The 26,830-nt window shown below is 40.3% G+C and overlaps 1 protein-coding gene across 3 annotated transcripts in view; it reads left to right on the top strand.

Moving 5' to 3' along the window:
• Positions 1–26,830, top strand: part of NCKAP5 (NCK associated protein 5) — a 610,895-nt gene that overhangs the window by 44,035 nt on the left and 540,030 nt on the right. For all 3 annotated transcript variants that reach the window (XM_083703012.1, XM_083703010.1, XM_083703011.1), the window contains one exon: positions 14,363–14,510. The gene's annotated coding sequence lies outside the window, so the exon portion shown is untranslated. The remainder of the gene's footprint in view (positions 1–14,362; positions 14,511–26,830) is intronic.

Genomic DNA, 26,830 nt, shown 5'->3' with positions numbered 1-26,830 from the left:
CAAGTGTTCATAATCTCACGACTGGAGTACTGTAACATGCTTTATACTAACTAGGATACCCCTGAGGGTTTGTAAGTTGCAGCTAGTGCAGAATGCAGTGGCCCAGTTTCTCAGTGGTATTCCCTACTGCACACTTATAACACTGGTCTGAAAGACCTGCACTGGCTACCAATTTACAAATTCAAGTTGTTGCTTTTGAGCTATAAAGCTCTGAACAGTTTAGGGCAAGGCTATCTCTGATACCACCTTTTCCCATATAGTCCACCTAGGCCTCTGTAACCTGTGGATGGGGACTTCCTGACTGTACCATGGTCTACACAAGTTCAGTTGTGTGCATATGAGCCAACTTCTAGGGGCCAAGGTCTCTTTGCCCCCCAAAATATTTGAGTGGGCTGGGCTCCCCAAAAGTTGATGGGCATTGCCATTCAAATGGTGTGTATGTTGTGTCTTGTGATCGATTATGCAGGGCAGGGCTTACCTAGCCCTCCCATTTTTTATTCAAGTTGGCACTCATAGTTGTGTGGGGTACAAAGAGGGCCTCGTCCACTTTAGGGATGTGTGACTTGTTGGATTAAGTTGCTTTCAGTTTCTCGGAGTTCAGTTCAGTTTCACATGATGTCCGCATGAAAATTCACCAGCATTTTCATGCAAATTTCTCCTAGCATTCACAAATTTGTATGCAACTTTGCCTAATATTTTCTCGATATAATTCATTTTCATGCCTATATACTTTAATATGCACACTTTACCCCAGTGTTTTTGTGTATGTTTTTGTATACATTACTTGTCTGGTGAACTGCACTGCACAATTCTGATAATTTTGAAAGATGGCTATGTTTTACTTTTAATATTGTTTCAAAAAGTGCAAATTTGCTAAGTTTGCTTTAAAATGTGAACTGAACTGAATTTCTCCTCCATCTCTACCGAGACGTAAATCCTGCTTTCAGTGGGAAGTATTTATAATGCATTTTACAGAGAATTGCAAACTTTGTTGGCTTCTAGCAACAAACACCAAATCACGCGTGCTTACGAACTTGTTTAAGCCACCTTGAGTCCTGGTTCAGTAAAAAGGCAGGACAACAACAACAACAACAATAATAATAATACAAGTAACTGTTGGGCTGTAGGTTATTGTAGTATACTTGGAGCAATAAGCTTCTGGTAAATTCTTTCAGTGTAAAGGGGTAGTCTATGGGATCTGATATATAGTTGTAACAACAAATGATTGGAAAACAGAAATCATGAGAAAATCCTGTATAGAAATTAATAATTACATAGTGAATCCAGCAGCCTTTGTTCAGACCAGTTTTCCATTATACATATGGTTTCATATGCCTTCAAACTATAGAGAATCCCACAACATACAGAGGACAGCATTTTGACCAGCCCTGCCATGTAGTAACATATTACAGAACCATATTCTTTAAAAAATAATAATCTGGTCATGTTTTACAAAATATATGTGTAAGTGTGTTAATCAGCTAATGCATTTTCACATATGGGAATGTGCTAATTGACTGATCCTATCATATGAAATATGGTTCTATGAATTATATTGCACTAATCTGGAATTTCCTCTTTGAACACAAACATGTTTGTGGTGGCTGACCCTGCTCTGATCTGTTTAAAATGTTATATTGATGAAGCAAGTCCAGAAACTATTTTTCATGCTTTGAAATTATTATTTTAAACAATTGTAAAGCCATTATTTACACTGAGCTTCTGATTGCAGAATGGTTTAAATTAGCCAAGATTACTGGCTGAGTCTGTCAGTTATAAATCAAGGTGAAGAATGTTAGAATTTGCTTGGTGAAATGTCTGACTTTGCAAGTAAATGAGCAGGATATTCTCCTGACAGATGGTTCTGCCTGTGCATGGGCCACCTACCACCCTAGATATACCGTACTATATACCGTATACTTCGCGCAGCTCTCCCACGGCTAGCGGAGGACTGCGCGAAACCCGAAGCTTGGGGCGTGCTGAGCTCAGCGTGCCGCAAGCTTCTGGGTGCCGGCAAGCACTCCGCTAGCCGTGGGAGAGCTGCGTCTCCCACGGCTAGTGGATAGCTTCCTGAAGCCTGGAGAGCGAGAGGGGTCGGTGCGCACCGCCCCCTCGCTCTCCAGGCTTCAGCGAAAGCCTGCATTCGCCCCATAGGACGCACACACATTTCCCCTTCATTTTTGGAGGGGAAAAGGTGCGTCCTATAGGGCGAAAAATACGGTAAGTGAATCTGTGGGTGCAGATGCAGAAATGTGCCACATTTGTTTACTTAAATATGCCCCCCTCCAACTTGAATCCATATGCTAGTACAGTAGATGCTCAGGTTGCAAACGTGATCCTGTGGGATGCAGGTTTGCAACCTGCAGTGTCCGCAACCCACAGCGGTGTGTCTGCGCATGTGCAGGTTGCGATTTGGTCTTCTGCGCATGCGCAAAGCACGATTTAGCGCTTCTGCGCATGTGCGACCGCCAAAACCCAGAAGTAACCTGTTCCGGTTAGTTTACATAGGATTCGGGCAGCCTGCCTGCAACCAGGCTTGCTACTTATACAATGCATTACAGTGAAGATCTTGCCTTCTGGATATGGCCTGTGGACGGTCCAGGAATTACCGCGTGGATCGCCAGCGCACGTGTTCTTTCCCTCTCCCTCCCTCTCCCTCACATGGCGGCAGTGGCGGCACCTCCTCCCTCCCTCCTCCTGGCTTCTCCCTGCCCTGCCTAGATGGGGGAAGGGGGCTGGGCTTTGTTGGTGCCAGCAGCAGCAGCACTTCAGCAGCAACCATTTTAAGCAGCCCCTCTCTGGAGTCCTTTCATGTGCTGCTCATTGTCTCTCTGCCGCCACCAGCCCCTGCCGCTCACAAGACACAGGTAAGCAGCCACCGGGGCTCGTGGTGCTCTTGCATAATTCCCCCCCCCCATATAGTCTGGCCCCCCACAAGATCTGAGGGGCAGTGGACTGGCCCCCTGCTGAAAAATTTTCTGACCCCTGGCCTATGTGGTCCAGCATCCTGTTCTCACAGTGGCCAACCAGATACCTGTAGGAAAACAATCAGGACCTGAGCACAATAACACTCACCCCTCCCTTTTGATTTCTGAACTTCACTCAGAGAGCCTATCCAGAATTAAATTTAAATTACAAGAGGGATTCATGATAACCATAAGGGATTAATTTCAAGACTTCTGTCACACCACTGTTGCTCTTTTGAAGATGAGAGGCAGCAAACACAGTATTTAGTTCTTCTGCTCCTGTGTAATCTCAAATTAATTTTAACAGGGTTCACACATAAAGTAAGTGCTTGCCTTGCCTATCTGTCAACAACATAGCCCCCCCCCCCCGCAAACACCATTTGCAGCACATCAAACCCTGTGGTCCATGTTAATTTAGTGAACAATAACTGCTTGGCTCTATGCACATAAGATGGAGGTGAATAAAATCCACATTTTGTCATCAGTTTAATTAATTCCAATATTTATGTCCCACTTTTATTAAAATTTGGGGGTGTTGGTGAGAGACTTGGCCTATATAACCCTAGCCCCAGTTCTTGGCGCTCAGTCTCTATCCTGTATAGATTCACTAGTTTCTTCAGGGCTGAGTAGAGATTTTTTGTCCATTAGCTGATTTGGCCTTGGTTTTTGCTGCAAGGGCATCCGTTGTCCCAGACTGCTTCCTTAAGCAGATTTTATGCACTCTGTGTTGCTAATAAAAATTCAAAGTATATGCAGAGCAACAAAAACAAATCTATTAAACTCTTACTCTCTCTCAGTATAAGGAATAGATAGTGCCGCAAGTATGTATTATCAAAAGGAGAAGAGTGTGTTGTGTTAAATTAAAAATGCAACCAGCATAAAAAATGTTTGCAAAACAATGACAGTGCTTTCTTGCCTGATTTTATTAATCACAAACAACTATATGAATTGGAGGTAGGTAATATCTCTATAAGCTGCAGAGCATTAAAATACACACAAGTGCTACCATATATCAAAGAATTATTGCTTTATTGAGATAGAAATTTCTATACAGTGGTACCTCAGTTTACGAACTTAATCTGTTCCGGACATCCGTTCTTAAACTGAAGCCATTCTTAAACTGAAACGTGCTTTCCCTAATGAGGCCTCCTGCCGCCAGTGCCCTTCCACCGTTCGGATTCCATTCTTAGACTGAGGTAAAGTTTGCAAACCGGGACACTACTCGTAAGCCGAATAGTTCATAAACAGGGCTGTTCTTAAACCGAGGTACCACTGTAATGACTTACACTGTTAAAGAACAGAAGCTTGCACATTTGTTCTATCAGCACACAGAATATTGACCAGTCAGGTGAACTATACAGCCTTTAGCTGATTAAACAATCTATGACCTTTTAAAATGAGTTTGGGGGTGTATTGGTTTGTGCTTTTAAAATATATTTTTTGTTCTTATTTTGCCTTTTTGTTTGTTGTGAACCACCCTGTGATATTCAGATGAAGGGTGGTATGCAAATTTTAGTAAATAATAATAATAATAATAATAATAATAATAATAATAATAACAACAACACAGTTTTTATTTTTAAGGCAATATTTTAAAACATGGATCATTTCTATATGTGTGGATGGTTGGGGTTGGGGATTGAGATATGTACCTACTGCCCACACTGTATTCATTTATTGCCTGCTGCTCCACCCCAATTTTCACTGTTATTTGAGCAGTACATGGGAGTTTAGCACATTGTGCAAAAGGTGGGTATGATTAAGGGCAAAGTTGATGTTGGCAAATGGTTGTCTCATGCAGCATCACTCCTTCTCATAACCCAGTTCATCAACATAGTCTCTCCCAAACTATTCTTCAGTATCATTTCTCTTACCCTACTCTTTGATAGTTCCTTGTTCTCCCTTCCCATGCCAGCTTTGTCTATTTAATAAAAAAAAATCAGTCCTTAGGGTAGGCACGATGCCACTTCTATGTTCAGATGTGCCTACCACATTAATAGCAATAATAATTGCAATACTAAATGTACAGGTATAGCAAGTACGTTCTTATCACTAAGATTGAAAGGAACAAAAACATCTCCAAAGTTCCTCTGGCTGTGAGGCAAGGGTTGGGTGGAGAGTTAAATAAAATAATTGCTTCCATTTAGGAAAGAGTTCACCATCATGCTATGTATATTTACTCAGCAGTAAGTCCCATTGAGCACAATAGGATTGGTTCAAATGTAATTGTGTGTTGGATTGTATCACTGCCTATGGTGATAACTCTAGGCTTATCTTGGGTTTATTTTGATTCGTTCCATTGCTTGATATGAAATATGGCAGGAGACAGATGTGGCTTAATTTTCTAGCTGTGTAGCCAGCATTTGAGTTTTTCAGTAATGCCGCATCTGGTTTCAGTGATCATTTTTACAAGGAGGATTGTTCTCCCAGTTACTTTTGGAATACCTGTGATTTTATATTAAAATTGTTGTGTTTGTGTTGCAATTCTTTCCAAAGAATATAGCAAAGGGCTGTTTGGAAAATGGATTCCACATTCCATGGGATTTTCTGAACTGCAGACAACATTACTTCTTGGAGTCAGGAGTTCAAAATGTCACCTCCATAAAATGTGTGGGAAATTGCATTGGCCTTATATTGATATTTGTTTTGGGTGATAGAAATAATTTATTTTAAAATCACCAGTTGTTCATCCAAGTCAAATATCTAGTAGTGCATTTTTCTGGACAGCATATTTGTTAGTTGACAAAGTATGCTGAAAAGATGTAACTTCTGGGGTGTGTGTGAGTTTTAAAAAAAACACTATCTCTTGTAGCGGTACAGAGGATGATGGTATCAGGTAATACTGCTATCAGGGATAGTTTGGCTTTTATGATCTGGCTCCACAACCTTTGTTTGTCAAGGCAGGCTTTCAAACACATTGCAAATGTAGCTTTCCAAATCTTTTACTGCAGATCTTCCAGTGTGTTGTGAAGTCATGGAAGCAATTCATTGTGAGACTCTTAAATGTAAGCCACATCAAATGAATGCGAGCCATGCAAGGGGTTTTGCACAGTTTCCATTCATTTCAGTTGTGTTTGAGAACTTCACAGAATTGTGCCCATAAACTCTGTCCTCTGTCCTTTAATCTAGGGTGAAAAGCCAATAAAATTTCTTAAGGTATTTTGAGAATCCCATTAATTCTGTAAATATTCCTATATGAATGTTAAAAGCAAACATATTAAGATTCTATGTTTTGCTATGTTTTAAAGTTCTGTATATTTCTGTTTCTCTGTCTGAACTTTGTAATCTTGATTGGCTTGCAGCTAACCTCTTCCAAGGCTTGGCTAGCTTAACTTACACAAGCAAGCATTTTCAGGAATGTTAAATAGACAGTATCTGGGAAGGATTTTTCATAGACATTAAAAATTAGGATAATATTATTATTGCTGCAGGACATCTTATCTGCTTAAGATGTAGGCCCAATATCCATGCTAATGTGGTTAGCTTTGTAATTAGCAGAAAATACCATAACAACTGACTAAGCACATTTCCATAGACACAAATTCTGTTCATTTCAATGAAGCCTAATCTGAATCAGTATGCTTAGAATTAGCTCCAAGAGACTGGCTGAAAGTGAAGAAGCACAGCTGATGATGTGCCATTGCAGCTGAATTGTGATATGCTATACAGACTGGCTATGCCCACTTAAAAAGGAAACTGCCTGGTTACCATCCATTAAAATCTGTTATGGCCAGCATAGCAGGGTAACTGCTTTGTAGACATCAGTGAGATAATTTATGGTGAAAAGCTGTCTGTAAATATTGAAAATAAATAGCTATGGTGGTTCCTGCCAGACATTACAACTCCCATAATCCCTAACCATTGGCCACACTTGCTGATGGGAGTTGTAGTCCAACATTGGCTGCTCCTGGACTATAGATTTCAGGGGCAGGGCTAATTAGAAGGGAAAGAGCTTCCTTAGCAGTGACACCTTGGAGTTCCCTTGCCTCCCTATGTTTGTCGTTCTCTTCCATCTTTTCATCTGTTTACTGGGCATGGAATCTGATGGCATCTTTTAATTCTTTCTGGCTTTTTAAAACAAAAAATGTGCTAATGCTAATGCACTGTTCTTTGCTTCTGTTGGATTCACTTTGTTTTTTTCTGTGACTGTTTAAATCTGTTTTAGGTCATACATAATGTTGTGGTGTTGTTTTTTTTTAAAAAATATTGTATTCTATTATTTTAATCTTCATTAAAGGGAACTTCAGTAGCTGGGTGGTGCAGAAATGTAGCTAATAAATAAATACAGTTAGTGCTAGATGGAAGTGGCCTTGTTTTCCTATATTTTTAATGGCTCCTGTGGTTTTATTGCTGCTCCCATGTGCTGCCTTTTATGGCTTTTATTGTTCTTTTATTAGTTATATTTTAATGTTTTGATATGATGTTGCAAGCTGCTTTCAGAATTGAAAGGTGTAGCGGAAATATTTTCCCCAAGCATAACCCATTGGGATCTCTCGCACATTAGCAACAGTGGACCCTGCTACTTGTTGGAATTCTGCCTGGGTCAGAGGAATGTGCCACAACGTAGGCACCGGCAGATATTCCTTGTCGACCTCCCCGCTGCTACTCCCGGCAGATAAGCAGGCGAGGTCTCGGCGATTCTTCCCAGAAGTGTGAGAAGAACACACCGTTTCTTCTCTCTCCCCTTTGGTGTCCCCCAGGGAGGGGAAAGAAGCAGACAGAAAACTATTTACATTCTTTATTTCTGTCTCTTATATCCGTACAGAGAAACATGTCTGCACTCCACAGCAGTAAGAATAAACTCCACCCATGTACTTCCAGTACGGGTCATATGACACACACACTGAGCTAACATCCGGTGCTCAGTACAGAATGGACTGCCCCTTTGTTCCCATGGCAACAGTCACAAACATCCTGTTTGGCTTTCCAGCCACAAGCAGCTGACTTGGCTGCTATAGCCTTTGCTTGTAGCTGCAGGGTAGAACCATTCCAAGCTCCAATGAGAGTCTTCCAGTGACAGCGCTGACATCACTGCTTGAGTGCCTAGTCCCAGCGCCTACAAAAAGTGACAAGCTGTTGCCTTACGCTGGTTTTAAAATGTTCATGTCAGATCCTCTGAGCTGCTGCCTCAGTGCAGCAGCTGAGATGCCATTAAAGGGCATACACATTTCAGGTATCATGGCCACTGAATGAAAACAAACCCTTCTGAATATAACTTGTGAGCAGCTCGTGGAATGTTATTTTGCTTATATATGTATAGTTCACTCTGGCTGAACTTGCTGATGAGGGCCTGCTAGTCGGCTAGGGAGCCATCTAGAGTGGCAAGAGACAACACATTATAGACCAGTTAACCTGGCCTTAGTAGTAGGCAAGCTCCCTGAGACATTAATAAGGGATGAGATCACAAAACATCTGGAGAAATATGAGCTGACAGAATCCTAGTCATCATGAGATTTGCAAAGTGTAAATCTCGTTTGACAAACTCAAATAGAATGTTGCAGAAGAACTAATGTAGCAAGGAAAGTGGAAAGGACTAGAGGCAGTGCAGTTACTGTGCAATCCTAGCATGTCTACTAAGAAGTAAGCCCCACTATGTTTAATGAGATTTATTCCCAGCTAAGCGTATATATATGTTTAACCCCAACTATTTAGCTTTTCGGGCGGGCGGAATTGCAATTGCAGTTGCAGTTAAGACTAGAATACTGATTGCAAAAAAAAAAAAAGAAATATGATTGAATAAAATCAAGTCACACTGAAAGTTATTGTTACACAGGCAACCACAGGGATTTCTCCAGGAGGGTGGGCTGGGCTGTATCCATTTCTAGCACAATAACTATTAACCCTGTCCCTGTTGCTGCATTGGCATTCTGTAGTTATTGCATCTCACCATACTCAGTTATTTGCCAGAAACATGACCCCAAACGGCCACTTATTTTATCTTAACAATACAGGTGTCCACTTAGGTTTGCCATACTTCTGGATTTTCCTGGACATTTATGGAATACTGCATTCGGCAGCAGTGTCCGGGCAGAAATTGGTCAAATGTCTGGGAAAATCTGGATGTATGGCAGCCCATGTTGGCAGTGCCATTTTTTTTTTTTGCTGTTTTCTCATAAAAATATCACAAAACCAGCATTTTTTAAAAAGCGATTTTGCCCAAAAAGCTCAACAACTTTTCTGTCTGGATTTTCACTGTTTGAAATATGGCAACGCTACATAACAGCAGTACTCACAACAGGGAACCTTAGGAAGTATATAACACAGTGTAGTAAAGTTAGTAATATTTAGAAAATTATTCTTTGGTCAAGCAAAGAGAGTGAGGCCTTGTGGGAGTTTCATCAGCCACAAGGACCCTGGGAAAGGAGTTGTGTATCTTTAAAACCCCAGACTAGCTGACTCCTCAGCTGAAAGGTTTATTAGAACCAAGGAAGTCTTGATTTAACACCTGTGTTCGAATGTGTGAACATCCCCCCTCCCAGTGATGCTATCTGTCCTTGAATTGCTTGGGAATGTATCGCTGGTTAGTTTCCACAGGAGGGAGGAAGCCCTTTGATTTAAAGTTTAAATTCCAAATTGGCCCAGCTGTCAAGAGGTAAATTGATTGACTAGCAAGCTGGTCATTGGCGCATTTGAAAATAATTTGAGTCTTATGATTGGCTTGAAAGTTACGACGCCAAGTGCGAATTGGGAATAAAAGATCAAGGAATTGTCTTGCTCTTTGCCCTTACTCGGCAAATCGCAAAGATGCCAGGCTCTATTGTTCCAGCTTAATAGGCCATTATTCATCTTTTGAGATGGAGATCTTCAATCGCCTTCGACTAGCAGAGTCCTAAAGAACATCAACTGTCCTATCTTTGTGTTAGAGTTGTGAGTATGTAGACTTAGTCATACTATACCAATTTGTTATTTTCTTATCTGTAATGCTCAAAAGAAGTGCCTGCTATTTTAGCATGTTTCTTATGTTATTTTAAAATAAATCCTTTTAGTATGAAACTGTTTTAGTTGTGTGCCTTTCCGGGGGGAATAGCTAAGTCCTAGCCTTACGCCTGGTTACGCTCTACCGTAGAACTTCAGCCTGCAAGACTGTGGATACAGCTTGTGGAGTAGGGGGACGGCCAAGATAACGGGTCACAGCCTTCTCCCTGGGTTGTGATTTTGGGTCCCCTGGACAAGAGGGAGTGGTGGCAGCTCTACTGAGACCTATTTGTTGTGTTTGATAAAATTAATACGTCTGCCAACCCTGCCCTGGTGCGTCCTTGCCTGGCCGGAGAGCAGAGGCAGGAGAAGGGAGGGGCAAGAGGTTGGAGGCGACCGTTACTACACACGGTTTGCAGGATCAGGTCTTTGGGTTGTGAAACTGTGTACGCAATTCTATTATGTAATTAGCATGGTTTTCCTCTGCCAGCGAAGGGCATGCCAAATGACAGATGATGAATATATTTATTTTGATTTTTGTTGTTTTTTACCTGAAGGGTAGGTGTGCCTTTCAGTTCTTTCATGCTGGCTACAGAGTAAATATTAATATTTTAAGATTAAGCAACAATCTGAATAATTTGCATTGCTGTTGCACAAGGCACCTGAATTTATGGATGCCACACTTTTATGAGGTATGTAGAGGAAACACAGTGATTGCTCCAGGCTATATCAGATGCAGCTTGCTCTCCCAAGAATATACTGTAGTTTGGTTATAGGAACTGATTTAGAGGAGTTTGTGGAATAATTTACATATCATGTAGAAATCTGCCCTGCATTGGCAATTGTTATCATTTTTTCCTCTGAAATTTCAGAGAAGTGCTGTGTTCTTCAAGTCAGGGTCTTTTAGATTGTAAATGAACTTGCTCCCAAATATTCATATTAGAATTTTACAGATATGCTCAAATCTTTTTGCAGTTGTTCTCAGAATACTTACCTATGAGATTGTCTTACCCCACATGTGCCCACTTGAACACTTCGATTGGCGGAAAAGGTGCCACCTAATGCCTGTTCCACATTTGTAAGGTGTCGATCATTTAGTATGGCAGGTGTCGATCATTTAGTATGGCAGTACCTACAGCCTAGTGCAGATGGGACCTTAGTCTGAACAGGTAAATAGGTGATTAATTCTTCAGTAACTCATCTCCAGCTCTACAAACCATTGAGGTGGTGGACATTGTTCTGTAGCTTGGAATTGTGCACCTCTTTTCCCTGCCTCTTATTCCAGTGCATTGTGCAAGGCTGCAAGTTCACTTTTTGAACATAGTCTAGTTTTCATTGGTAATACAGCCATTTTTCCAAGCTGACATAATTTGACAGAGGGGTCAACAAGAGGGGATTTAAGGATTTATATTTATACAAGTTTCTTTATTTAAAATGACAGCAAGAACAACCCACAATTCCTACATAGAAGCCATGAAGAGAAACAGAAAGTGTCTAAGTACAAGGGAGGTAGGCCACAACAGCCCTAAATTTTATTTAATACTAACTGTACATCTTCGTTTAGGGCAGGTTCTTGTGACTTGCAGAGGGGAAACAACCTTTCTGTTATGTGGGATATCTATGCTAGATCTCCTGGTATATTTACAAACTGAAATATAGCTGGGGGGAGTTTCCCATTCATGTGAAGTAGTTGGGGAGGGGTTGTTGAATTCTTCCCCTCCCTATGCAATTTTCTTGATCAAAAACCTCTCCCAGCTTTTGTTTGTCCTGCAATGATAAAACACCAAGGTCTATATTCCTCCTCCAATACACCAAACATCATATTAAGGGGAATTTTTTTAATCAGAAAAATGACTTGGAGGAGGATGATTAAACATCTCTCTCTGACACCACTCAGAGAAAATGGCAACTCCTGCAATTATATCTCCGTTAAAACACACACAGTTACATCATGGATTGCCCATGTAAGAATAGCACTTGGATGTTTCACTGACTAGGAACATAGTACAAAAACGCAAGATTGAAATCAGCTGAAAACAAAACAAAAGCAAAAACCCCACAGGATAATGGTGTTGCTGCATGATGAATATGTTAAAAATACATATATATACCCAGTCCAATTATTTCAGGAGCAGTTTTGAAGTGTGTGACCTTTCTTGCAATAGGCAGCTTGGGAAATGTGTTAAAATGAAAACAAATCAGGCAAATTCCTGGGGGGAAAACGGAATTTCCACTGGTAAGTTAGACCTGGAAACTTTTCTTTATCATGTTTGCTTTGGCTAAATAATCATTTCATTCATTAGGCAATCTATATCTTTCTCATCATGGTACACTCTCTTTTATTTGCACACATCGAAATTACAGGGAATTATGAATTAGAAGATAAACAATCTGCTTATGTGCACAGGATTAAGGGCATGTTTAGTGATTTAGCTCAAATATTTGAAGTTTGTGGATGAATTTGGCTTTGTGCTCATGGGCTGATTACTGTAGCCGAAGTTGCAAGAGACTTCATTCTTATGCATCACATAGCGCAGTGGTATAGCACATGGCAGGCATACAGCTATAGAAAGGCCAAAGTTATTTCATGAACAACATAATCTGTTCAGCAACTCTAACTGTGGGATTCCAAAAGGCTTGGACGTCTGAGGACGATGAAAAATTATGCACTGTAACGTAGATGTAAAATTCTGGCAAACCCACCAGTAATATATAGTGAAGTAAGGCATTGGCATAAATGCTCTTTAAAAGTATCCCTGAAAGATTTGATTAAAACTTTTTCATAGTACAATAAGATAAAAAAATAATATAAATAAAAAACAAAAACAGTGAAAGAAAGAGAAAAGACACAGTCCTCTCTCTAAGGTAGCTCTTAATCCTTGTCCCGCACAGAAAGTGGTGGACCCTCCCAGCTCTCACCTGGGAGCTTTCCTTTCTTCTCCTCGTCTCTCACCCTGGGAGGTCTTCCCCTCCCTGCCAAATGCTCTTTAAAAGTATGATGGTTGCATCATTGCTTCAGAGTGTCTACTTTCAAATGAGAAATAATGTTTCATTTATTAGATTTTATAGTGCAATAAACAAAAGGTTGCCAGAATGTGTTTTGTTAACCTTCTTCTGGCTTGTATGCTAAAAACAATTTCTAAGTGTTTTAAAATGAGCTCACTCAGGAAGGAATGGTATCTAATTTACAGATTCCATAGACAGAGGTGCAGAAATTCTGTATGGACTGGCATTTCAACAACACAATAAACATGATAAATGAGACCAGATCTAAAGGACTACTGAGTGTAAACCAGCATGAATAATTGCAATCACCCACTGGAATTTGCCCCCTCTTCATACTGTTCTTAGGTACAAATAGCAGTACTTTCGGAATTGGATTTTCTGATTTAACAAAACATGATAGAGAGGTTTTGAGTGTATTGTTGCATGCCACCCTAATCTCTGAGTGTGCGAAACTCCAGGGGTTCTAGGTGCACTTGTCTAGGGCCCATGTTTTCTTTTGGAAATGAGACACAGCGGACACTGGTGTCTTTATGATATATGGTTTATTGACGCATATATACCACCTGAGCCTACAATGGAAGAGCTCACAGCATAATCAGCTTCTCCCAGGTGCAACCTTGGATTCAACATACATAAAACATCGTGCTCTGCCTGCTACTTTCTGTTTCAGTCACATAGCTCATAACTCCAACCCCTCTAACCTAAGCTCTGACTTTATCTGTTGAGGGAGAGGGGCCCCAAACATTTGCCATCTCACACTGAGTTCTTTTTGATCCTCTGTGTTCTTAATGGCCCATCTCCCAGGCTATCATCTTAAGATCGGAGGCTAGCCTGACTGAATTAGATTTTAATACTTGCTGATTCCAGGTGATTAGAAGTGTCTAGCACACAGTTTAACACCCAAACCTTAATTTAATTCTACACCTACTGGACCCAGGAATTGAGGGGAGTCAGTTCCTAGGTCTGAATCACCACGTCCCATTGCTGTAGAATGGAACTGGGAAAGTGATATAGGCCAATCATTAGCACTAATCCAGGATGGTTTTCAAGTTAATTTATGGCATGCTCTAGTTTTCCACATAATTAAAATATTATTGCACATTCATGCACACATGCATCTATGCAAGCCAAGCCATGTTACCCTGGCATTGCATTTAGGACGCTGTCCATTACACATCAACCTAAAAATGTGCTTTTACAAATCAGCAAAAAGCCCCATGTGATATTACTAGGGATATACTACTCAGTAATTGTTTCAAGTCACTTGTCTTAGAATCAGTGCAATTGTGAGCTGCTAACTTTGATTACAAAGGTATTCACTGTTATTTCAGAGTTTGCATTAGCTCTTGGCACTCATCTGAGAGCAATTCAAAGTTGTGACTTTTTGTTGTTCTGAACTAAGAAGCCCTAAATGGCTTGAGCCCAGATATAAAAATGAGAGATCATTCAACTCCTCTACTGTGCTTGCATTGCAGGCAGCTGAGGGCAGATAGTGCATTCTGGCTTCAAATGTGAACAAGGAAGGAAAACAGAGAGACACTCCTGGTAGCCTCTCCCTAAGCTTTTAAACTCATTGGCCTAGAAAGTGTATCATTCTCAGAATCAAAGTATCTTCAGCGAGAGGTAAGTCTTTAAGAAAGAAAGAAATGTAAGCAGTCCTAAATGCTGTCATGTGAGTTTTAAACCAAACTTCTAAAACGTATTTTGCCTATATTTTCTACCATATTTTAAAACGTTTTGATGATGCTGACATGCCTGAGTTTATGGGATAGATTAGATATAGGCCTGTACATAAAGACCTCTACATCCTTTGTACATACCATGAATAAACTTTCACAGTATGTAGGCAGAATCAAGTGCTGTCTGCACTTTTAATAGGATTCAGCTGAAATATACTACAGTGGTACCTCGGGTTAAGTACTTAATTTGTTCCGGAGGTCTGTTCTTAACCTGAAACTGTTCTTAACCTGAAGCACCACTTTAGCTAATGGGGCCTCCTGCTCCTGCTGTGCCGCCGGAGCATTATTTTCGTTCTCATCCTGAAGCAAAGTTCTTAACCCAAGATACTACTTCCAGGTTAGCAGAGTCTGTAACCTGAAATGTATGTAATCTGAAGCGTATGTAACCCGAAGTACTACTGTAATACTATCACCCCTGCTACTACCATTCAGCCATTTATGTGCCAGAGGTGTGTTAGGCTCTTTACATCAGTGGCCTCATTTCTTCAGAGCAACCTGGAAGATTTAGCTTTTGTAAAGAAAGAATGCTGGAATCCCCAGAGTTTTCTAACCTACTCCAGATTTAAACATTCATTATTTATAACAGCATCCTGGAAACTACTTTGCTCAGGCAATTAATTACAATGACCCAGCTGAACGGAAGATGGTACAGTGCCACATGCCGTGCCATGTAATTAGTCACTAGGCCAGCTCTGCACATTAAAAATCTACAGACTGTCTTTATTGAGTACAAGAGATCACCGGTCTTATAGATAATGGCTTAGATGGGAATTTTCATTCCTTAAAAGCAGCGGATATTAAGGTATGAAATGTAGTACTTCTAATAGTTTGTTCTTGGAGATTACTACTGCTGCAATGTCCAAAGGCAACATATAGCATTTTCATTACCTCCCTGGCTGTCATCTTGAGCGGTCTTTGAAAAGCTTTACAGACTTAAGGGCAACTGAGGCAGTAAATGTTGTTCCAGAATGATCCTCCAGTTTTAAATGCCATCTAGTGACAATTCAATGAGCACAGAAACTGCAAATCCCAAAAAGTGGAGAATATTTCAGCTTTAGGCCTACCGTGTTGATAGTACCCCAAGCACAAATTTGGTTCACTCCCCTACTCCTCCAGATATGAATGTACGATACCCTAGAGAAAGAGGCTCAGTGTGTATGGAATGCCAAGAAGTTTTTCAACTTTCTGTGTTGACTGCCTCCCATTACAAATCAGTGTTACAGGATAGGTGGAACAAAAATAATGACAGCATTGAGCTGTAGTAGTTGTGTGCCCCCCCCCCCCAGCTTCCTCTAGGCCTCGTATAGATAGCCATGGCTTTCAGTGCAAACTACTGCATTTTTTTGCAGTTCTTCCTTACATAAAACCAAAGAACAACGAAATGTGGTGTTATTGGAAAATAGGCCATTGTAAGAAGTTTATAAAAAAAAAGGAAATAGTAATATGGCTAGGGATTTTCATGGCTCCTGTGAGCAGAGCCCCATACAGTGGTACCTTGGGTTACAGACGCTTCAGGCTACAGACTCCGCTAACCCAGAAATAGTATCTCGGGTTAAGAACTTTGCTTCAGGGTGAGAACAGAAATCGCACAGCTGCGCGGCGGCAGCGGGAGGCCCCCATTAGCTAAAGTGGTACCTCAGGTTAAGAACAGTTTCAGGTTAAGAATCGACCTCCAGAATGAATTAAGTTCTTAACCCGAGGTACCACTGTATTACTTATTGAAGATATGTTGTGTTTTATTACATGGCAGGCACTGTAAGCCAGCTTTCTCCAACACAGTGCCCTTCAGATGTTTTGGACTACAACTCCCATCAACTCCATCTAGCACTGTCATGATTGGAGTTGTAATCTAAATGATCTGGAAGGCACCAAGCTGGAGAAAGGTGCTCCAGATAACAAAAGACTGATGCTGAGATTTAAACATCATTTGTTTGTTTAATTCATTTGTACGGATTTCAGAAAGAGCTTCAGGTATTGCGCATGTCTCTCTTTCTATGATAAAATATATACATTGGTACCTCTGGATGCGAATGGGATCCGTTCCGGAGCCCCGTTTGCATCCTGAAGTGAACACAACCTGTGTCTGCTCGTGCGCGGGTCATGATTTGTCGCTTCCGCGCATGCGCGTGACGTCATTTTGAGCGTCTGCACATGCGTGAGTGGCGAAACCTGGAATTAACACATTCCATTACTGCAACCCGAAAATGCTCACCCCGAAGCTACTTCAACCCAAGGTATGACAGTACTCCTCGAGAGGTACTATCTTTGTTTGATTCAGTTATTTTCAGAGCTGAGTAAATTAAAAACAACCATGCCAGTTATTGATTGAGCTTCTCTCAGTAAAGTGTGAATCCTGAACTTCATTGAGCTTGACTTGAAGCAGAACATTGGTCAGAGTGGGTTAAGCTTATATATAGTTTAGATGAGTTCATTGCCACATATTAAGTAGCCCAGTGCCTATAAAGGAAGTCAACACAATTTCATTTTGCAGAGAGGGAGAGAGAGAGAGAGAGAGAGAGAGAGAGAGAGAGAGAGAGAGAAGCAAGCTTCTCACACACCTGTTCTTAGAAATGGTATATTCCTTGTTTTTGCTTGTAGACTATAATGATTGTTATCACAGTTAAAAAAAAATTCCCCCTATATTCCCTTTGATCTTCAAAGAGCACTAGTGTTTCCAGAGGACAAAGAAAGCATAACAAGAATATTTTTATGTGTGTAACCAAGCAGGTGATTTGCTTGCAAAACACACAAGGTGAAGAGTCTTTTTTCAGTTTCAAGGAAAATATGGAGAAGTCAGAATGGTTATATTCATTCTCCATAGAATAGGTAGTAGTCAACCAAGCTTTACTCAAAATAGACCTGTTGACATTATATATGACTTTAGTCATGTTCATTAATATCAATGTGACTTCTCTGAGTAAAACCCAATGTTTAGTATCTTAGATTTCCTTCCATATCTGTTCATGAGCAAAGGCACCCAAACCATAGTTAGAATCTACCCATACTCTATGAGGCAGCCTATGGGCCAGTTCCTACACTACTGCCCATGCATATGTGTGCCTGTGGAAGCTACATTTGGCAACCCCAGAAACACAGCAGGCTATAAAAGCTGATGTTTCAACATGTTCAGTTTCTTTGGATAACATATAAGCACCCAGAGCAAATCATCATTATCATCACTGTTAAGACCTGGGTAGAAAAAATAATAATTTTATTTTTTGTGATGAGTGACTAGAGAAATAGGCATTTGGGTTTTGTGGAGCACTTAAAGAATGAATAAGTTTACAGTAGTAATATGCAGAAGAAGATATTGTCTAATCAGTTTGATCACTCATTTCCTGTAGTGCCAGCTAAGGTAATAGCTAGAGAGCTAAACAAGGCTTGATCAGAAGTGGTTTAAAATGCTGCTTTATTGTGTCTCCCCACATGTTGTAAGGACTGAATAAGGATGATAAATTAGTTCAATCTGCTATTGAAAGCGGACAGATGATGTAGTTAGATCTGCATTGTAGCACATATGAAGCTACTGAATAACACATATAACATGAGATGCCCAGTTTATAGCAGGCAAATAAAAGGCAAAGCAGGTGCTGCAAAGCTCTTAACATGCTGTGATTTCATGGTGGGATTCTGATCCACTTTATACACTACATTTTAAATATTTATTCATTGATTTGATTTATTATACCCTACTCTTCAACAGATTTCCAGGGCAGTTTGCAAAAACTTAAGATTACAAATTGAAACAAAAGCAAAAAAGCACATTAAAACAACACAGTATAACAGCAGTCAGCAGAATTAAAAGCAAAACTTCCAAACATTGCGAAGGCAATGCAGAGAGGATTTAATCGCCTGGTTTTTGTTTTTGTTTTTAAGTATTTGTCTGCTGTTGAACCACAACTTCCTGGGTGAGAACGTTCCATAGCCAGAGCGCAACAACCATATAAACCCTGTCCCTTATAGTCTTCAATGGTGGTAGTATTCAAATGGTGTTGAAAAAGCTATGGGTAAGCACTTGCGGAGGAAACAACTGTAGATCTTATATGTATTTGTGGAGCCAACAGACTCTTAAGGCACTTCAGTCATAAATCATATGCTGGACTTTCAAGGTTTAAAAAAGCCCCCAGAACTTTGAATTGAACCCAGAAATGAGCTGCATGCCAGTGCAGTTGGAGAAACACAACTATTTTCAGCTTCAATTTTGACCAAGCATGGAATTACATTGTTGGAAAAATATTTGGACTCAATACCCAATACCCTGTGAGTTCATCCTGGATGGCCAATAAGATCCAAACTCCAATTTTCAAGTCAAACAGGACATTTATTTAGACGTTGCGAGGCCAGTGTGACATAACCTCAACCAGCAAGTAGTTGACGGTAGCACACTGGATATGAAAAGAGAACAACCATTTATACACTTACAAGCAAAGGTTTAATCAGGAGGCATAGCAATTTTATTATCTTTCCCTCCTTCCTTCCTTTGTCCTTAACCGTTATAGTAATAGCTCCTGCATACATGTCATTCCATTCGTCTCCCATGGTTTTCTTGCACATACAACCTTCACTTTTTTGGTCTTTCTCACACACATTTTAATATTTATTCTATAATTTAATAATGTCAATTATTATCCAACAACACCATAGTGGCATACACATATGGTTTTGAGATAAGGTGATTTAGAGCAGATATCTTCAACCTTTTTCAGACCCAAGACCCACTTTTAACTCAAACATGCATTTGGAGACCCATTTCTTTGTATGGTGATAGTGCTCCTGTTACGAGCCACTTTGAATGAAGCCTTGGCCCAATAGTGGGTCCCAACCCACCTGCTGAAGACCAGTGATTTAGAGGATCCGTTGTCAACTGGTAGGTTAGGATCCATAAGCTCTTGGGCCAACTGCACTGCAAACTGTAGGCGGAGTTGGCTTTTATCCTCAGTTGGCAGACCAGACTATGCTCATTGTCTGGGCAGTTGAACTTTTGTTTTGGTAGGTTGTCCTGCCCTGCAGTGCAGCCGGCTGGGTAATTTAAAATGGCTGGCCACTGGGACGTGACTGCTCATAACTTGTGAGTGGAAAGCTACCTGTGAGGGGCCACAACCACACCCAGAGCAGGGTATGTGGCCATTGTCAGCTTTTGGGCCAGGATCCATGAAAGGATCATGTCTGACCCAAGCTAGGCCATACCAGTGCTGCTACAGTTATACACAAATGTGGTAACAAAAAATTAAGAAATGAGTCCCATTATGCAAGCTTGAGGTAAAGTATGGTTGAAGACCAGTGATATAGAGCACTGAGCTATGAATGGAATAGGAAAGCTCAGATATTTAGGTAGGCTTTAAGTCCTCACAAAGCAGCTGATTCTCTCATCCAGTACACTAAGCTTGCCACTCGTCCATTATTTCATGAAATATAAAGGTAAAGGGAGCCCTGACCATTAGGTCCAGTCGTGACCAACTCTGGGGTTGCGGCACTCATCTTGCTTTACTGGCCGAGGGAGCCGGCATACAACTTCTGGGTCATGTAGCCAGCATGACTAAGCCTCTTCTGGCGAACCAGAGCAGCGCATGGAAATGCTGTTTACCTTCCCGCTGGAGTGGTACCTATATATCTACTTGCACTTTGACATGCTTTCAAACTGCTAGGTTGGCAGGAGCAGGGACCCAGCAACGGGAGCTCACCCCGTGGTGGGGATTTGAACTGACGACCTTCTGATCGGCAAGTCCTAGGCTCTGTGGTTTAACCTACAGTGCCAGCCGCGTCCCTTTCATGAAATATATTTAGTATTAAAATCTAATATTAATAAATAAGGAACAGTTAGCCAACCTACAGGACCCCACTCATAGAGATAATTTAGACGTTGCATAAGCCTGGTAGGGTTGGAGATGCGTCCATGGTTTGTTTGTCTAGCAGACAATTTTATGAGAAAGTATGTCAGGCATACTTTTTTGAGAAGCAAATGTCATCCTTGCTTTTGTTTTATTTTCCCCAAGGGTACTCATTCCATATAACTGGCATCACTGACAGTACTACTACTGAAGGGCAAACAAAGGAAAATGTGAAGGAAAGAAAACGTAGTTCTGAGTAGTAGGTAGTGATACTGTTGAACCCTGCAGACAAAAAAGGGGGTAAACTTTGTGTGCAAAAAAATGGGGTCAAATAATCCTATGAAAAGGTTAGTATCTAGTAAAATCAGGAGGAAGAGAATGTAGTTGTCAGGGAAAATTGGGAGAGATGTTTGTGACAAATGTGAGTCAGAAATGGAGGCTATACTGTGGAGATGTAGAGAACAATACAGCACATAAGAGCACTGGATTTCACAGAAGTATTCCTAAGTGTCTTGCTTTGATCCTGAGCACAGTTAGGTAGACATACATTCCTCTGAAATCAAGTACCGGTAGATGTGCCTGGGAAATGGGTACACATCACAAGTGCAATGGTAGTTCCAAGGTATGTAGACCACAACTGCATCTAGAACCATGCACATTTCACCTAATGATAGTGAGATGCTTGACATACTCAACTTTGAGGTTTATAAAAATCATCCTCTGCAAACATCAAGGGTACCAAGTGTAGACAGATGTTGTGTGCTTGGTCATATATGGAAAACAATTAAAGTACTTGGTACACAGTGGCAGATAGGGAGGACCAATTTTAGTACAGTTCGGGCACTAGGATTGTAGAATCTATAACATCACAAAGGGATTACTGAGTAGGGTCAAGAATGGTATATGAAGAATGGTACTGTAACTGAGCTACAAGACAAGTTAAAAACAAAACCCTCCCATTTTGTCAATAATTATATTTCTGTTGAAATTAGACACCATGTTACAAAGGATGATACAGTCCAATGGCAGACCAATCTAATAAAGTAAACATGACAGAATAAAATCCAGGAAGAGCAAAATGATAATATTAAAAAAAAAGTCTGTAGGAAGAGACAGGACACTTTAAAAGTTTGTTGAATGAAAGTATTTCCAGTTGTGTAAGATCTGCACATTTGTGACAAGATGTTTTTAAGTAGTTATCAAAATTTGGAGAACTTGCACATTTGCAAACTTTGGTTAAGAACAAAGCTACTGTTCAGCAAAAGCAAACCATTCCTCCAGTTTGCTTATGTTTGCTTAGAAGTGAAGATGGGAGATGGCATGCCTACCTCTAAAAGCACAGTGTGTGTCCTACCCATCTAGAGGTACAAGTTCATTCTTGATTTTTTATGTATTCTTTTTCTTGCTCGTGGCATGGGTGGATTTGTTACAGCAAAGAAGATGACTAAACTTGGCCTGTGCCCTGTGTTAAATTTACAGGTTGAAACTGCAAGTATCAGATTTATTTCTATTTGTATTTATTAACCACACACCTTGTCTTCAAACCTGCAGTGATAGTGCCCCACAAAATAAGATTATTACCTTGACAGGCCTATAGATGGGCTGTACTTGCCCTATGAATGAGGCATCTAAAATTCCCTGCTATTCTGGCTTTGATTTCAGTGGGTCTGCTCTGATTATGACTTAGTTGGATGTCTCCCCAGGACAGGGATGTGGAACTTGTGGTTCCCCGGATGTTGATGAACTACAACTCCCATCATTCTGTCTGCGGCTAGTGGAAGTTGGTGTCAAACTTTATCTGGAGGGCCATAGGTTTCCCATTCTTGCTTTATGTACTTCTTAAAATTGCCTGTAAATACTTGTGTGAGTATGAAGCATGTTGTAATTTAAAATAATTTGGTATGTCAATGCAGACTTGTCTTTTTTCCCATCCCCATTTCTTGAGCATCAGGTTTGTGGAAACATTGGAAATACAACATAGCATGTTGGGGTTGAGAGTTAGAGTGTTGTATTTTGACATGAGAAGACAGGTTAACAATCTTTTTTCAGCCTTGCTACCTGGGTGACCTTGGGCAATTTGTTGTTACTTCCATTTTAACCAAATTCATAGGGCTGTTGCAAGGATGGCAAGAGTACTCTGCCCACCAAAAATGGGTTCAGAAACAGTTGTTGTTATTAGAAACCTTGTTCTTTAATAACTTTATATAATTCCTTTAAAAAGGTGAATAGCATTACTAATAGCACTAGAATTAAGAATGGGTCTAGATGTTCTCAATGATACTATATCCTAAAGCGATAGATATTCAGTGGGTGGAGAGACTTATAAATCCAGATTTTTCATAGTAGTAAATGAGAAGGTAGCATATGTTTCCTCCAGTTTTTCTGCTTTTTGCAGCTATCTATCTTACTTACATGTATATCCCACCTTTCTTGCATCATGGAACCCAAACTGGGATAAATATGGTCTCCAGGCACTGATCAGACCCAGACCTGCTTAGCTTCAGCAAGCTGACAGCCACATGTGCCTCCAGATCATATTCTGGCTCTCACCATACCACAAAACCCAGACTAGATCAGGCCATAACAAATCTAGATTTCTTCAAATGAGACAGCATCATCATCACAATTAATTTATTTGTATCCCACCCTTCCCTTCCTTTCACAGGAGCTTAGGACAATAAACAACATCAAAATGTAACCCCATACAAATGTTTAGATAAGCTCAGGTAAGAGCCACCTTTGGCCCTTTAGTTAATGCGCACATACAGAACTACAAACATTAATTAATTACAGACATTATTCTTTGGAAAGTCCCTGTTAAGATTTCCCTTCCCCTTCTGTGCTCTGTATTAATGTTAACAGTTGTATAATCTTGAGCAAAAGACAGTTGTTTCATTAATTTATGCTCATGTTGTGATCATATTTACCTCTCTTTTTCGAAGGGAGAGGAGCTTTAATTACATCTCCAGTTAATTATCTCTGATACAAGTTCAACCTCCAAATGCATATTGATGACATGATGCCATTTCCTAATTATCATAATTGCAGCTTCATTTGAGTGGTTAGAGGCTAAATGTGCTGATGTTTGTAGAAGTCTTTGAGCATTGGTATTAAAGCAATATGGGAACAAAGTTATGCATACATTTAATATAATCATCTGTAGGAACAAAGGAGGGGGAAACACTATAAAAGCATTTAGCTACAAAGTACTTTTATTAATCTTCATAAGCCACCCACCATCCTTTCAAGTTACTACATCTTCCATGGCCCCTCCTACCCGCCCAGCATTATACTCAAGTCCTAGTTTAGTAATTGCAGTGAGATCATGAGCCATACGTCTGGGACACAAACCTTTTTAGAGACTCCTGTAGTGATGGTCCAATATCTTCTTAGGGACAGAACAGTAACCACCTTCTGTTTCAGTCAGTGGTATAAATAGTTTTCTATACACCAGACTTCCTCAACCTGTGTAGCTCCATGATCTGTGCTTGCATCACTGAAGTGAAGTCTCTTGGGCCCAAGCCTGAGTAGTGTGTATGGAAGTCCTGGACTTCCCGGACGACAAAATACTTCCTTGGCCTCACTCATGTGGTCCAAAGGCACCAGCTTGCCGGAAAGAGGCATATAAGACACCATCCAACTGCCTTAGGTACTCAACTCAGGATTTGTGTAGGGTTTACTCAGGACTTTTTTCAGCTGGAACTCACTGGAACTCAGTTCTGTCTCCTCTCAGGTGGGTGCCATTGGCATTCTAAGAGAATGAGGAAGGCATTCATGGTACCTATTTTTCTAGAAAAATAGCACTGAGTTTACCCCTTAGCCTTTCCTTCTCCTGAAGATATCCCACAATGCAGCAGGTGCAGATATTCTCTCACCATGTATTCCTGGGATCAGAGTTTTCCTTCTTCTAGATAGCCTACCTTTCCAGGTTGTTGCTTCCCATCTGTTGAATGTAATGCATGAACACTCCTAAAACCATCTTCTTGTGGACAATATTGTTCACAGAAGTATGGAAGCCTTTTTTCAATGTGATGTCTGATATTTATGAGGGTATTCATTGGCATCCATAGGACATGAACTATATGTGCTACTTGGTACAAAAATACAGCATGTAGGTATACAGTCTTATTAAAGTAGCAGGAGTTAGCAAAATATATGCAGACAATTCCATTTTTCCTTCTTGATATTGATTTGTGTATTTCCATTGCCAATCTCTAGCTTGCCCTATGAACAGGAAAATATAGTGTAATCTCACTTCCATTAAAAGTCTACCTGTTTCCTGTTATTTTGTACATTGTTGGCATGAATGACTGCATGAAGAATATACAGGAGTATTATGAAAGACAGGAGTGCTTTTACCTTTACATGACAAGGCCTGGTTACATCTGCTAGCAGCTTTCTGCCAAGTTTTTAGAATGAAAATTGCTTTAAAGCTCTTACATGTGAATCATGTTCTGTCTAGTTTTGTTGGTCCTCCTTTCATGTCCTGAAAATAATTTATTATAGAAATGGTGTGTTAAGGTATGTTAAAGTAAACTTTTCTCTTTCTTTTAAGGCTGACATTATCACTCTAGGGCATCAGGCATCAAATTTTGAGTCACCTCAGGACTCAGATGCCTTTTGAGGAGGAAATAATTTGGATTAATTTAATCCCACCCTTTCTTACTTTTGCACTTCCAGTTTTTTGGTTGTCTGAAGCTGTACCTTTGACATTTTGACTTTCTTCTCCCTTGTACCATACACCTTAGGTCTCCTTTTGTGTGAAGTTATATACATAAATAAATCTAAACTGATCTAATTCATGATCTAAATCTGACCCAATCACAGTGTGAGGAGACACAATGAGTTAAACATGATGTTGGCTCAGCCTTCAAATTAGAACAAACACAATAGGGCAAAAAGTGCCACCTAATGTGTGATATGTCAGCAAGAGCATATGTTCCCACTGTACTCATTTAAAGGCATTGTGACACAAAGGCCAGTGAAATGTAGTGATGGACTGGAGTGCAGCACAAGCCAGATGAGTCACAACTAGGGATGTAAGAAGGCAGCAATTTTTGATTCAACCTGTATTTATCACAATCAGTGCTGTTTTCATTCCACAGCAGTTCAGTTTCCACTATATACTATAAAATTTGGCTCACTATCCACTAATTGAGTTATTTACATAACTTACACAACATACATTCATCTTAATATAAGGGAAACCACTATATATCATTTGTGGACATAAAAACAGTGTTGTGAACAAATACTGATTGTATTTGCTTTACTGATTTTCATTCATGACCACATACAAGCTGCAGCAATTTCCACTTCCTTTTCTGTTTTCATCAGAATTCCCCAACATTCCTAGTCACTGGAATGCTGGAAGCACCAAACCTGTCTTAAAAGGAGAGGGAGGAGAAAAGGAATTCCCTAATTATTCCAAAAGTGGAGATGTCATCTTCAGAACATCTCCTTTGTAGGCCCTGAAAACAATAACACCAGGGCAGCATTGGAACAACAACAACAACAACAACAACAACAAGTCTTTCTCAAAGAACAGCATAGGTATCCCCTAGTTGACTTCTGTCCTAGGAAAGTTTGTCAACAACCCCAGCACACCACTATTTCCAAATATTTCCACAAAAGTGTTTTGTAACTTGATTAATAAATGCACAGCATTTGTGTAGCAGAAAATTACTTTTCCATTCTCTGTGGAGTTACTGCTTTGCCATAAATTAGATTCTCATTCTCTGCAGGGTTCCTCCTTCGCCATAAGTTCCCTTACTCTGTATAACTCTTTTGCTCCCCTCTACCAACAACACACCGGCAGCCTGGGGAACGAAAGGAAGACAGTGGAGAATTGCCATTAGAAACGGTGACAACAGTCCTTGCTTGTTTATGTCTTTGCTCCGGAAGGATTGATTATCTTTCTTCTGATAGCTGCCATTTTATTTATATATACTGTTTGAAATTTCAAAGTAGCGCTTCTGCACTTTTACTCTCCTTGGAGCTATTAAGTGACTTAATAATAAGTGTTTAAATATTTTCTCAGTTATGAAAGCCTCTTTTTGTGGGTGGGTGTGGGTGTATAAAACAGCAGTCAGAAAACTTTGTTAGTTTACAGCTTTGCTAAGGCTTGTACCATCAACATTTAGGTTTGTCATTGTTGCATTGAGACTCTACTAACCTAGGCCATCCATATATTTATTTAAAAGGTGGAAGGCTAAAGGTCAGAAATCCTACAAGTTGTGAGTCATCAAGTGGAAACTCCTTGCTGCTCCCACAGTGCTAACTTTATCCAATGAGTCATTCTCTGCAGCCTTCTTAGACTGTCACATAAGGAAATCGAGGGTTATTCCTCCGCCCCCATGTTTCAGACCTCATATCA

This window comes from Podarcis gaigeae, assembly GCF_964106915.1.
Source record: "Podarcis gaigeae genome assembly, chromosome: 1".
NCBI lineage: Eukaryota > Metazoa > Chordata > Lepidosauria > Squamata > Lacertidae > Podarcis > Podarcis gaigeae.
The sequence above is the reverse complement of the archived record's forward strand: the minus strand, read 5'-3'. Positions and strand labels throughout refer to the sequence as shown.